We start from the raw sequence: 14722 nt of genomic DNA, 5'->3' as shown, positions 1-14722 counted from the left end.
CAGCAGTCCAACATGAAGCCATGAACTAAGATGTAGATGTTCCATGGATGGTGTTGCTTCCTATTCCTGTACCTGTTGTTGTCGTTGATTCTTGTCCTTTTCTTTTACCGCCAAATTCTTCTTTTAGTTCTGCAATGAGATGAAGCATTGTCTAGTTAATATGTGTTTATATATGGAGTAAGCGTGGGATCCAATAGCTAGAAGTAAAAATAATTGTATACAGTTGGTTATAGTACATCACAGTGTTTATAAAAGTTCCTGACCTTAATTAAACATTAAAATGTTCTGCAAGAGATGATAACTGCCAGCGCTAAGCCTACCAGCACAAAAGTATTTCTTCTCTATTTCCAGCATTGTTATCTATCTGAATTGAAAATACATTGCTTACTTTTGATGAATTTTGAAACTCATTTCTACAGAGTGCAAACGAGAAGCATTTTCTTTATGACATTGTTGCTAATGGTCGTAATGGCTGCGGCCGGTGGCTGTAATTTCCAGTATTGGAGGTACATTTGATTTCTCTTGTTTTACCTGTGTCAAATTATTCTTACTACCAAAGTAACTTCTAAAACATAATAAAAAATAATCTACCAAAGTAACTTCTAATGCATAGTAAAAAATAATCTACAAATAAACTACCTTCCGGCGAGGACGCGTCTAGCAGGTGGCGCGACGGCTTGATTTCTCTGTTGTCTGCTTGAATCTGGAGCGTTCACCGTTCACAACTTCGGTTTGTTAAGGTGTGGTTGCTCCGTTGTTGCCTGGTGCATGCTGTTCAGCCTCCGCCGGGCTGCCTCATCTGTCAAAAAAAACGATCCCACTCACTAGCTCGATCATCGTTGTCATTACTGGCTTGTACTGTATTTACGAAACGAACCTAGCTGTGCGACGAACTGCGAGACGGTGACCTCCTGCTTGGCATCGGTGACGACGATGGGGCTGCCGCTGTCGCCGTCTCCGGCTCCGGCTCTGCGAACGGCGCCCCCCGCGACTGTCTTGCTTCTTGCGCTGGAGAGTGGAGACAGGGAGAGAGCCACAGCCGCCGGCCGCCGCTGGATAGGGACAGGGAGACTGGGAGAGAGCTGCAGCCCACAGCCGCCGCTGGACAGGGAGAGCTAGGGTTGCTAGGTTTCGTAGTTGGCTAATTGGGTCGTGGCCCGTGGGCTGTGTCCTGTTGCCTAGCGCTTGGCCTGGTGCCTGAATAGACGTTGCTAGGTATTTCGGGTAGAATGGGTACTTCGGGTATCGCGGGTTACTACCCGATTAGGCCCGAACTTAGTTCGGGTATTCAGTTTTGTTACCCGCTGGATTTGTTCGGGTAACGGGCTTCGGGTTAAACGGGTACGGGTTCGGGTATTTCGGGTTTAGGGCTTTGGGCTCGGGTTTTATGCCCAGATCTAAATGGCGCTACCTTTCCTGGCTTTAGGGTCTATCTATCAACCAAAAATTTCTCATATCCAGCATCTTGTGCTGCAGCTACATTGAACGATTGATTGGAGAGGTACGCGAAGGTTTGGATTCCAGCGACCAGCGCTCACATCAAAGAGGGGATTCCGCAGGCCGAAACGTAATGAACAAGCAAAACCATCCAATACCAATCCAAACCAGCCGAAAGGCGAAGATGACTGGAAGGGAACATAGAACCCCGTTCGGATATCCACTCCACGCCAGAGGCGTCAAGCGTAGGGAGGGGATGCGGGCGCCTGCCAACGGGGAAGGAATGGAGGGAAGAGACGCCGTTTGCGGCGGAGGGAAGGATGCATACCTGGATCTGGAACGGGACGTCGCCGGCCGGGCGTGGAGGGCGGTGGGGAGGCACTGCGACTGCACGGGCGGCGGCGCCGGGCGCGTCCACGCGCTCACGCTCCTGGCGCGCTGCACCCTGGACGTCGGCGGCCGCGGCTGGAGCCTCGCGTAGGAGGCGTTGTAGCTCCGGACGTCCACCGCCGCCCCGCCGCCGAACGTGCCGCCCCTCTCCGCGCACGACACCGACCTCTCCTGGAACCAATGAGGACCAAGCGCAGGGGCACGACAGGGCTGAGGGCGAGCTCGGCGAGCACCAAGGGTGAGGTGGCGGCGGCACCCGCCACGGCTGAGGGAGGGGCGGCCATGGGAGAAGTGACGGCGACTGCGCGCGTGGAATAGGGTTTCGTTTGTTTGTTTAGTAGGCCTTTAGATGGGATTTGGTGAGTAAATAAGAAACACAAAAATCACGTACCCCTATAGCGACCCACCATCAGTCACACACTTACCTCTATAGCGACCGACCATAAGTCGTTAAATTTCTAGACTTTTAGCGACCCACAGACCGTCGCTATAAACGCATTTAGCGACCAACCGTCGGTCTATAACTTTTAGTGACCAACCGTCGGTCCCAAATAAGGGTCGCTAAAGATCAACCGTCGTGTAGTGCGAACACCCGATCACCTTCACTCGGGTGGATCAATGGCTTAACTTCGATCATCCGGGCAAATACCCACTCCTCGTCGATCCGGTGATCCGAGAGAGCAGGGTAAAGAAGGTGCTAGTGGACGGGGGAAGCAGCATCAACGTCACCTTCCCCCGGACACTCCTAGGCTTGGGAGTCGCACTCAAAGAGCTCCACAAGTCAGACACTCCTTTCTTCGGCATTGTGCCGACTGAAGGGGAGTACCCACTCGGACACATCTACATGCCCGTCAACTTCGGAACTCTGGAAAACTACAGAACCGAGTTCCTGAGGTTCGAGGTAGCAAGCTTCGACTGCGGATACAACGCCATCATCAGTAGGCCGGGATTGGTGAAATTCATGGCCATTCCGCACTATACATACATGATATTGAAGATGCCAGGACCACAAGGAATCATCACCGTGCGCGCTGACTTCCAAGGCGCCGCGGAGTGCTTCCAAGTGGCCATTCAGGCGGCCCTCACCACCAAACCATCGACGACTTCTTCCGCACAGGCGAACTCAAAGCCTGAGGAGGACCTTGCGATACCTGCAAATGAAGCTCAAGCCACGACCTCTATGTGGCCGACTGAAGAAACGAAGAGAATCAACCATGGGTTCGCAGACGAACGCAAGACTGGCATCATCAGCTCCAGCCTGGATGACAAATAGGAAGGCACGCTCGTCCAGTTTCTGCAAGATAACCGAGACGTATTCGCATGGCATCCTGCGGATATACCGGGAGTCCCGAGAGAGCTGGCCGAGCACAAACTGAAGGTCTATCCCCAGGCGAGGCCGATCCGACAAAAGTTGCGTCATTTCACGCCCGACGAGAGAGAAGCTATTCGTGCCGAGCTAGCTCGCTTAGTCACAGCAAGGTTCATTAGAGAAGTAATGCATCCTAAGTGGTTAGCAAATCCTGTTCTTGTACTCATAAAGAATAAAGTGGATTGGCGCATGTGCGTCGACTATACAGATCTCAACAAACACTGTCCGAAGGATCCCTTCGGACTTCCTAGAATAAATCAGGTGGTAGATTCAACCGCTGGATGCTCTATACTGTAATTCTTGGATTGCTATTCGAGATACCATCAAATCATCCTGGCAAAAGAAGACAAGGAAAAACAACATTCATTACTCCGTTTGGAGCCTTCTGCTATACCTCCATGTCGTTCGGCCTCAAGAATGCTGGAGCGACTTACCAGAGAGCTATTCAAACATGCTTAGCCAATCATTAGGGCAAGTGAGTGGAAGCTTATGTTGATGATGTGGTGATTAAGACAGAAAATTCAGAAAACTTCATTGAAGATTTATAGGTAGTCTTCAACAGTCTGAGGCGATATCGGTGGAAGCTCATTCCAGAAAAATGTGTCTTTGGAGTGCCAGCTGGGAAGTTGCTCGGATTCATTGTCAGCCACCGAGGAATTGAAGCTAACCCGGAAAAGATCGAGGCTATTATGAGGATGGAAGCACCACGATCGCAGAAGAAAGTGCAAAGGCTTACTGGATGCATGGCAGCTTTAAGCAGGTTCATATCAAGGTTAGGAGAAAAAGGCCTACCATTCTACAAATTGCTCAAGAAGGTGAACAAGTTGTAGTGGACCTCAGAAGCTCAGGAAGCCCTTGATGCACTGAAGAAGTTCCTGACTACACCGCCAGTGTTAAAGCCGCCACGCCGAGCCACGCCAAATCAGCCGGCCGAAGATCTGCTGTTGTACATCTCTTGCATGATTCACGTGGTGAGCACCATGTTGGTAGTCGAGCGAGTAGAGGAAGGACATGCATATCCAGTACAACACCCCATCTATTTCATCATTGAAGTTCTGGGACCCTCAAAAAAGAAGTATCCTCAAGTTCAAAAACTATTGTATGCAGTACTTCTAACTGCATGCAAGCTCCGTCACTACTTTGATGACCACAAAGTCATAGTAGTCACCGGGTTTCCAATAGGGGATATTCTCCACAACAAAGAAGCCATTGGAAGGATAGCCAAGTGGGCCTACGAGCTGGGAGCTCACGACATCGAGTTTTGGCCTCATACTGCAATAAAGACCCAAGCGCTAGTCGACTTCGTATCAGAGTGGACCAAGTAACAAGTACCAGATAACCCAGAGACTATAGAAGTATGGCAGATGTATTTCGATGGCTCGCTGAAGCTGCAGGGAGTAGGCGCAGGGATCCTCTTCATTGCCCGGAGGTGAACAACTCAAATATGCTCTTCAGTTGTTATTCTCAGCATCCAATAATGCAGCAGAATACGAAGCTTTGATCCACAGATTGAACATTGCCATATCATTGGGTATCAGGAGGTTGATGGTATACAGAGATTCACTAGTGGTCATAAGTCAGATAAATAAAGAATGGGATTGCTCGAATGACTCTATGGGCAAGTACTGCACAGTCATCCGAAAATTGGAAGACAAATTTGAAGGGCTGGAGTTTCATCATGTGGAAAGAGATCGCAATGCTGTAGTAGACGCATTGTCAAAACTAGGGTCCAGTCGGACTCAAGTCCCACCTGGAGTTTTCATCCAAGAGGTACCACGCCCGAGCATTTCCTCAGATCAAGCAGAAGAATGCAATGTTTTGAGCCAGCCAGAGTCAGACTCTAATGACTGGAGGGAACCTATCATCAAGTATATAAAGAACAAAGAGGAACAGGATGATAAAGCCGCAGCAGAACGCATCGCGAGGCAGTCAGCCCACTACACCCTCATTGGGGATGCACTGTATAGAAGGGGCGCAGCAGGAGTCCTCATGAAGTGCATTCCTTCGGTTACTGGGAAGCAACTGTTAGATGAGATCCATGCCGGACAGTGTGGGATACACGCAGCATCCAAAACTCTAGTCGGGAAGGTCTTCAGGTCTGTTTTCTACTGGCCAACAGCAAAGATTGATGTAGCCGAGTTAGTCTAGAGGTGTGAAGCTTGCCAATTCTTATCAAAGCAACAGCATTTACCCGCACAGCAACTGTAGACTATACCAGTAACATGGCCATTTGTGTGCTGGGGACTAGACATGATTGGACCCTTCAAGAAAGCTCAGGGAGGCTACACTCACGTGTTGGTTGCCATTGACAAATTCACTAAATGGATAGAATACAAACCCATTGCTTCTCTAACTTCAGCCAAGGCAGTGGAATTCATACAAGATATAATATTCAGGTTTGGGATATCGAATAACATCATAACCAACCTGGGATCCAATTTCACTAGCTCTGAATTCTTTGATTTCTGTGAACAACGGAGCATCCAGATCAAATATGCGTCAGTGGCACATCCAAGAGCCAATGGTCAGGTAGAAAGGGCTAATGGAATGATACTGGAAGTACTAAGGAAGAAAGTGTTTGACAAGAATGAAAAGTTCGTGGGAAAATGGATTAGAGAGTTGTCGTATGTTGTTTGGAGCCTAAGAACTCAACCTAGTCGAGCTCTCCATGGAAATACCCATTTCTTCATGGTTTATGGTTTGGAGGCAGTGCTACCTGCCGACCTCTGGTTTGGAGCACCAAGACTGGTCTTCGAAAACATAGCTGAGGCAGAAGTTACCAGACTAGAGGATACTGACGTATTGGAAGAAGAGCGAGTGAATACAGTAATTTAGTCAGCTAGATACCAGCAAACCCTGAGGCGCTATCATGATAAAGTTGTACGACATCGATCCTTCGTAGTGGGAGACTTGGTCTGTCGCCAAATTCTAACGGGGGAAGGACGGCACAAATTGTCACCACTATGGGAAGGTCCATTTGTAGTAGCGGAGGTCACTCGGCCAGGATCATATCGACTTACTCAAATGGATGGCACGGAAGTAGGGAATTCATGGAATATAGAGCATCTCAGGAAGTTTTACCCTTAGCAAGATCTCAAAAAGCTATCGGGGCAACATTGTATTCTGTAATTGGAAAATACATCGTTAATAAAAAGATTTCATTCTCAAGAGCACTCGAACTGTTTATCAGCACGCTTACTCGGCATAGGGTGACCACTATACCCTACTAATGGAGCAATTGGCTTATGTCGGTAGTGACTTAAGACGGTGCAACATGCTCACGCTTACTCAATTTAGGGTGACCACTATACCCTACTAACGGAGCAATCGGATTAAGTCGGCAACGACTTAAGACGGTGCAACATGCTCGAGCTTACTCGGCTTAGGGTGACCACTATACCCTACTAACAAGAGCAATCGGCTTAAGTCGGCAGTGACTTAAGATGGTGCAACATGCTCGCGCTTACTCAATTTAGGGTGACCACTATACCCTAATAACAAGAGCAATCGGCTTAAGTCGGCAGTGACTTAAGACGGTGCAACATGCGCGCGCTTACTGAATTTAGGGTGACCACTATACCCTAGTAACGGAGCAATCGGCTTAAGTCGGCAGCGACTTAAGACGGTGCAACATGCTCACGCTTACTCGGCATAGGGTGACCACTATACCCTACTAACAAGAGCAATCGGCTTAAGTCGGCAGTGACTTAAGACGGTGCAACATGCTCGCGCTTACTCAATTTAGGGTGACCACTATACCCTACTAACAAGAGCAATCGACTTAAGTCGGCAGTGACTTAAGACGGTGCAACATGCTCGCGCTTACTCAATTTAGGGTGACCACTATACCCTACTAACGGAGCAATCGGCTTAAGTCGGCAGCGACTTAAGACGGTGCAACATGCTCACGCTTACTCAATTTAGGTTGACCACTATACCCTACTAACAGAGCAATCGGCTTAAGTCAGCAATGACTCAAGACGGTGCAACATGCTCACGCTTACTCGACATAGGGCGACCACTATGCCTTGCTAAGCTAAACAATTGGCACAAATTAGGAAAAAATTTCAAAACCAGTGCGTTGCACTCATTTCTGCAAACGTTCATGACAACTGTTGAATTCTAACAACAGAAACAAAATGTTATAGCTTTCATCGTCAAAAACATGTTCTAACTAAATATTCGATCACATTGATCACACTCACATATAGTTCACAAATGTATTCAATATCTTCTACTTGGCAATGTCTTTCGCAGGAGCAATCAAGGAGGAAGGGCGACTCGAAGCATCAGGAGCAGCTTTGACATCGACAACTATATCATCAGGAACAACTACACCCGGCCTTCTCATCAAGATCCGCTCCGTGCGAATGGCTTTGTCCATAGTCTTGTCGTGCTGAGCCTTCAGAATGGTGGAATTGTCTTCTGCAACTTTGGTAGCCAGTCGAGTGGCCTCTAGCTCCTGGCGACTGATTTCTTGGAGGTGCGCAGATCCTTGATGATGGAGTCTTTGCTCGACATGAACTGCCTAAGACGCAGGATCTTATCTTGGGATACTTGCAGCTCATGACGATGATGATCCAGATCTGCCATGGTAAAGTGGTGGCTCCTCTCCAAGATGGTCAGAGAATTGCTGGCGTCACGATACAACCTATCAAGATTATCGCGAGAAGCCGCAAGTGCCCATTTCACCTCCTATAGACAAGAATCAGCTCTCAAGTATCCAGTAAGCAGTAAAGTCACAGCAGATCCAGTCAAGTAAGCTTACCTCGTTAGCCGCCCTTTCAGAGTCAAGCTGAGCACTAAGAGAGGAATTCAAAGAATTTGCATTGTCTAAAGAAGCAGAAACCCGGGCCAGGTCGATCTGACCTTGCGAATACTTCCCCTCAAGCTCAGAGTACCCCCGGGTTGAGTCGACTTGATACTGAAGATGTTTCTCCTCGAGCTCAGAGTACCGCCGGGTCATATCTAACAAAAAGAAGTCGAAGAAGGATACACAGTTAAAAATAGACTAATCAATCAGCCAGGGAAGAAACAAAGACACCAACCAGAATTTGACATTTTCAAATCAGATATCTGCTTCTGAAGCAGCAACAGATTCCACTGCGTCAGAGACAGAGCTCCTTCTGGGATAGCGGCACCATGTGATCTCAATTGACCAGCCATCCCGTCGACCAAAGCCTGACATTAAAAACAAATGAGTACAAAGAAAGTGATTTGCCAGGAGTATTGACAGAACAGAAAAAGCCAAGTTACCTAAAGATTAGAAAAGAATGAAGGCAATCCCAAGTCATGAGAAGCTGGGTTGTAGCTCGACGAAGGAATATCAACTGGGACAATCTGAAGAGTATCGTTGGGGGTTGATTCAGCTCCACTAGCAGATATCAGAATTCTGGCATCTGGTGCACCGACCTCTAAGGCGACTCCCTCACTTGAAGCTAGAGAAGTATGCACCGCTATCACCCCTAAACCCTAAACCCTAAACCCTAAACCCTAAACCCTAAAACCCTAAACCCTAAACCCTAAACCCTAAACCCTAAACCCGGGATTCAGCTCCACTAGCAGATATCAGAATTCTGGCATCTGGTGCGCCGACCTCTAAGGCGACTCCCTCACTTGAAGCTAGAGAAGTATGCACCGCTATCACCCCATTAGAATGAGGTGGAGACGACCCGACGTGGACATCCATGGAGGTATGAGAAGGAGAGCTCGCTCAAACACCCTCGGGGTTGGGTTGCAGCTCGCACTGCCCATCAGAGCCAAATCACTACTGGCAACACCCTCGGGGCTGGGTTGTAGCTTGCGCTACCCACCCGAGCCGGATCATTACCGGCGACACCCTCGGGGGCTGGGTAACCGCCAGCACCACCCTTGGGGGCTGGGTTCTCTGTAATAGCTACCTCTAAGGCTGAAGGATTCTCAGTCACCTCCATGGGAGTTAAACAATCTTGACCAACCTCTTGGCACCGAAGACCGCCTTCCAAGGTCGACGATGCGCGAGATGCTGCCCGGGATACCTCTAATCCCACATCTAGAGTGTCAGAGGAGACGTCCATCATATCACCATCAGTTGGCTCTGACAGCATAGCCTCAGGAACGACATCCTCAAGAGCCTGATCAAAATCTGTTATGGATAATTCTTGCAGGCTAACAAGAGCAAACAGAGCTGGAGAAGGAATATCGCTATCCCCCCACTGCCTCTGTAACGCCGACTATTCTTCCGAATTAGTGGGACTTCTTCTTCTTCTTCGTCCTCGTCAACAATACGGACAACAGACAGCGCAGGGTCATACCCATTGGGTTCAGCTTCAATAAGATCACACCCATTGGGATCAGCTTCATCAGGAACACACCCATTGGGATCAGCATCAGCAGGGCCACACCCATTGGGGTCAACTGGTGCACGGTCACACCCATTGGGTTCAGTTTCAACAGGCACACCACCAGTGGGATCAACTCTAGTAAAGATCTCCGCCAGTACTTCTTCAGCAACAGGAGCAGAAGGGCTAGCATCCTGGTCCAAGCACGATAATCGCCGAAGCCGTCTCTTTTTCTTCTTCTTCCCTTCGGCAGGTGCAGTTGGACGACTGACCTAGCGAAGACGCTTTGGACGAGTACCCTTAGGCTTTCGGGTGTCCACTGCTTTTTCAAGCTCTGGTATAATTGCAACAACCATTGTTTCAGTAGGGGCCAAGTCAGAAGATTCCCCAGCCAACATATCAAGCATAGCACTTATCTTTGCATCACCTAGACTCGTTGGCATCTCAAAATGAACTTGCTTCTCATCATTAGGAAGATCACCAAGTGAAGCAACCAGGACATCAATATCTTCGGGAGTGGGTCGCACTCTAAGACCCAGACCACTATCACCAGTAGGAGGATTGGACACAAAATTGAAAAAGGACTTGGAAGGTGGCAGATTCCAACAGAATATGCAACAGGAGCACCAATATTTGATACCTTGCCTCTCAAGATCATCTCTAGTCGGCTCATCAAATCCTCAGTAGGAATCCTCCTATTGGTAACCCGGGTTGAGTCAGCGACACCACTGTGTAAGTAAGCTGGGTATGCTCTGTCCTTCAGGGGCTGAATATTCTTAAAAATAAAGTTAGCAACCACAGCCTCGACGGTCAAACCTCTCTCCTTCAGCAAACAAATTTCAGCAAGCAGAACCTTGGCTTCTGTTACTTCCAAGGCAGTAGGAGACTCAATCCAACTTGGAGTGCACACATCTGGCTGTCTCCCTGACTGAGGGGGGAGGGACTTGCCATGGTTTTCTACAATAAACCACTCTAAACACCATCCTTTAATGATGTCCTTAAGTGGGATATCAAGGTATTCGATTTTCCTCCCACGGAGAATCTCCAAACTCGCACCACCCATGAGCTGGTGCTGCCCCCCAGTCATCCCAGGACGACAGCGATACAAGTACTTCCACAAACCGAAGTGAGGAAGAATTCTGAGGTAGGCCTTGCACAGATGAACAAAGATAGAAATTTGCAGAATGGAATTGGGATTCAGATGAGTCAGGTTCAGATCATAAAAGTCAAGGAGACCACGAAAGAAGGGAGAAATGGGAAGAGCTAGGCCGTGGATAAGAAAAGGGGTGTAAACAACAGACTCGTGGGTATCCTCTGTCGAGACAGTAACCCCACGACAAATCCGCCAAGAACAAAGCTGTTTCGGAGGAAGAACTCCAACATCGACAAGGTGGAGGAGATCCGATTCCGAAACAACAGACATATGGTTACCTGCGAAAGCAACTGGCTGTTAGGGTCGATAGGAGGAATGACCACCGCACCAGAATTTTGGTTCTTCCGCTTGGGCGCCATCGCAATCTCGTCGGTGGATTGAATGGAAGCGAAATCAAAGGGAAATAGAGGAATGTTTGGAGGCAAAAGGTGAGGTTAGGGCTCAGAACACAGAGGCGTGCCACGACGTGATATAAATGGGGTTTTTTCGGGTCAGACACCGTTTCTAAAAAGTGTTGAGTCATCACTCGAAAAAAACAAGATTTCATGGCATAACTCAGTTGTTACCTCTGAAACGCCGACATGGCCCAGCATGACTCGGCTGTTACCTCTAAAACGCTAACATCGCCAAGTACCACCCGGCTGTTACTTCTAAAACGCCGATGTGGCCCAGCATGACTCGGCTATTACCTCTAAAACGCTGACGTCGCCAAGCATGACTCAGTTGTTACCTCTAAAACGCTGACGTCGCCAAGCACCACTTGGCTGTTACTTCTAAAACGCCAGCGTGGCCCAGCATAGCTTGGTTGTTACCTCTAAAACACTGACGTGATCTAGCATAATTTGGCTGTTACCTCTAAAGACACCAACAGTAACTCAGCCATTTTCTCTACGTAAATGCAGGCAGAATCAAATACGACTCAGCAATTACAAGTCGTTACTCGAGCGTTATCTCTAAGAACAATGACTGCGTTGGGCATGAATACAAGCTGTCGATTGACTATAAAGGAACTATGAAAAAGTGAAAGATATACGTAGAACAAGCCGAAATTTTCTTATATAAAAGGGAAGTTCTTCCACAAACTCGAAGACCAACTCATTATGAGTCGACCTTCTTCCCCTTTTTTGCTACATTACATTACTACATCACTACACTACCTACACTACACTATACTACTAACTACTACTACATTATTCCACTAATACTAATACTACTTCTACTACTATTTATCTATACTAATATTTAAACCAGTGGCGCCTTGCCACTGGCCTTGCTGCTGCCACCGTCGCCCTTGTCGCCGCCACCGTCGCCATCACCCTTGTCGTCGCCCTTGCCGCCGTCACCGTCGCCTCCGTCGTCGCCGTCGCCCTCATCGTCACCGTCACCGCTGCTCTCCTCCTCGGACGAGTCAGAGGAGTTCTCCTCGTCCGAGGAGACCTCCGACTCATCCAAGCCCTCGAGCCCGGAGCGCTCGACGGTCCGGATGTATGTCCACACCTCAGCAGCGATCCCCTGGGAATCGTCTGAGTCATTGGACGACGCCGGGGGAGAGGTGTAGACCGGCGACCCCTCGGACTCGGAGGAAAACTCCTCCTCCGAGTACTCGGAGTTGCCGAAGTCCTCCGAGGGGGGACTCGGCTCGCGCTTCCGCTTGTGGCCGGAGTGGTGCGACGAACTTCCGCCCTTCTTGCTCTTGCCCATGGTTGAGTAGAAGAGAAGAGAGAATAGGAGAATAAGCAACAAACGGCAGAGAGATGTGTGAAGACACCAGTGAAGCAAGCACTCTATTTATAGAGGCAGAAGGCAACCGCTCATCTCCTACCACGGTCACTGAATAGTCGCAAATATTCAATAAGCCATTCAAATCGTTTGGAAACAAGTCAGGCGATAGATGTCGTTTCACGTAATACGACACCCATTGGGACTGAAGTCAACTGCTTGGACGATATGATTACACCCCACGGTCACATCAAGTTACTACTCAAGGGCAGTTTGCTAAACGCTCAGCACACCAAGCCGTCCTTTGCCTACACCCATTGGGGGGGACGTCCAGGAATTTTCAATAGATTTTCCCAAGCAGTCACATCCATACAATATACGCAATGAATGTATCAAGAAAGAAGGAAGATATCGATAGAGATTGGAGGAAAGCCAAAAATAGCTGTTGAAGTACAAGTCTAATAAACAGAAGCATTGAAGCACAAAGCGAAATGAAGACCAGCCAAGAGCCATCTACCAGACGTCCAATCTGTCGCCGATCTAGTAAATTTCAAACCTAACAAGACATGGGCAGACCGTGTTGCTAATCTCTAAAGCATAAACTGATGATATAATGCTGAATTCTAAGGCATGAAAAGAAGATGAGATGATGATTTCTAAGGGCATGAGATGAAGACCTTTGAGTGGATTATTTTCAGTAATTCACTCAAAGCTTGGGGGCTACACCCATTGGGTGCACCTCCGGTGCACCTAATGAATCATTAATTCCAAAAGACAGAATGCTGACCTCTAAAGCATGAACTGACGACAAAATGCTTATTTCTAAAGCATGTGTCGAAGACAAAAACAATGACTTCTAAAAAAGCATGAGATGAAGACCTTCGAGTGGATTATTTTTAGTAATCCACTCAAAGCTCAGGGGCTACACCCATTGGGTGCACCTCCGCAATCCTAAACTCCTGAGAACAGAATGCTGATCTCTAAAGCATAAGCCAGAGGCATAGCACTGATTTCTGAAGAATAAAGCGAAGACCGTTCAATAATGTCAAGAGAGGATAACAGAAGATCGTTTTTGCCGAATTACTCAGAGTTCAGAAGCAACGACTCGACAGGCATATTTCAAAACTGCAAGCTGGATCTGGAATCTTTGGGTCGATTACTTCAAAATCAACTCAAAGATTGGGGGCTTGTGGGGGACACATATCCCCGGGACCACTAGAAGGCAAGAAGGCCTCGCAAAAGGCCTTGGGCCCATTATTTCGCAAGGCCACCCCTTCGTGGGCCACGGGAGGAATCTCTGGCAGAATGCATCGGCATAAGATCGGATCGACTCGAGCCCATGTGGTTCGCTGAATTCAAGCGCTATCCACAACAGTGATCTGATTCTCCCGTGAAGTGTCCTCAGACATCGGAACTGAATGATGATAAGTCGGCGAGATTATAGGAATATAGGCTCAGTCGGTTCACTATTACTTAGGCACACGTTGTTATCATATCCACATGTAACGCCCCATGGTCGATTATATAAGGCCTAGGGGGCACCCCCTCAAACAACAACTCACTCATTAGCCGTCTACTCAGCTCTCTAGCATCCTTCATACTAGAGAACTCTTTTGTAACCCACCACATAAAAGATCCACACCAGGACATAGGGTGTTACGCCTCTCAAAGCGGCCCGAACCTGTATAAAATTGTTCACTGTCTCTCGTGCATCTAGCACGAACCATCGAGCTACAGTCGGTAACACCGTCCTACTCCAAAAAGCACCTCGAGGGGCAACCCCAGGTGCACGATCGGACCCAAACCACCGACATGTCGTGCTGGCACGACCCAATATATTTCATGCCGGGCCATGCTTTGAGCCCGTTTTATGGTCCATGCCCGGGCGGCCCAAAACAGTCCGGCCTAAACTTTCAGGTCTAGGCACGGGTGGAAGGGTCGGGGCGGTGGTTGTTGATAGGCAAGGAGATTCCTCCTCATATTCATGTATCTCTTCATGATCTCTGATCATCAAACCATGTGGGCTTTTGAGTAGTTGTTGGTGACTAGAGCGCAACGGCTAGCATGGCAACCAAGTAAATATTGTAGTTACTCAAAAAGCATATGGCTAACTTTGTTACAATAGACCAATCTCGACTCCTTAGAAAACCTAAACCAAAATGGTTAGATACATACATGATAAAGAAGGTGTAGACTTAGAATTGATAAACCAAGAAGAAGATTTTTTATATGCTAGTGGTCTATTTTTCTGTGGAATATATAGAAAGAAAGAAATAGGAGAATTTTTCAAAATTATGGGAATGATCAACTTATTGTCGCCCATCTAATCAAGGA

Source organism: Zea mays, chromosome 1 (genome assembly GCF_902167145.1).
Source record: "Zea mays cultivar B73 chromosome 1, Zm-B73-REFERENCE-NAM-5.0, whole genome shotgun sequence".
In the NCBI taxonomy this organism is placed as follows: domain Eukaryota; kingdom Viridiplantae; phylum Streptophyta; class Magnoliopsida; order Poales; family Poaceae; genus Zea; species Zea mays.
The sequence above is the reverse complement of the archived record's forward strand: the minus strand, read 5'-3'. Positions refer to the sequence as shown.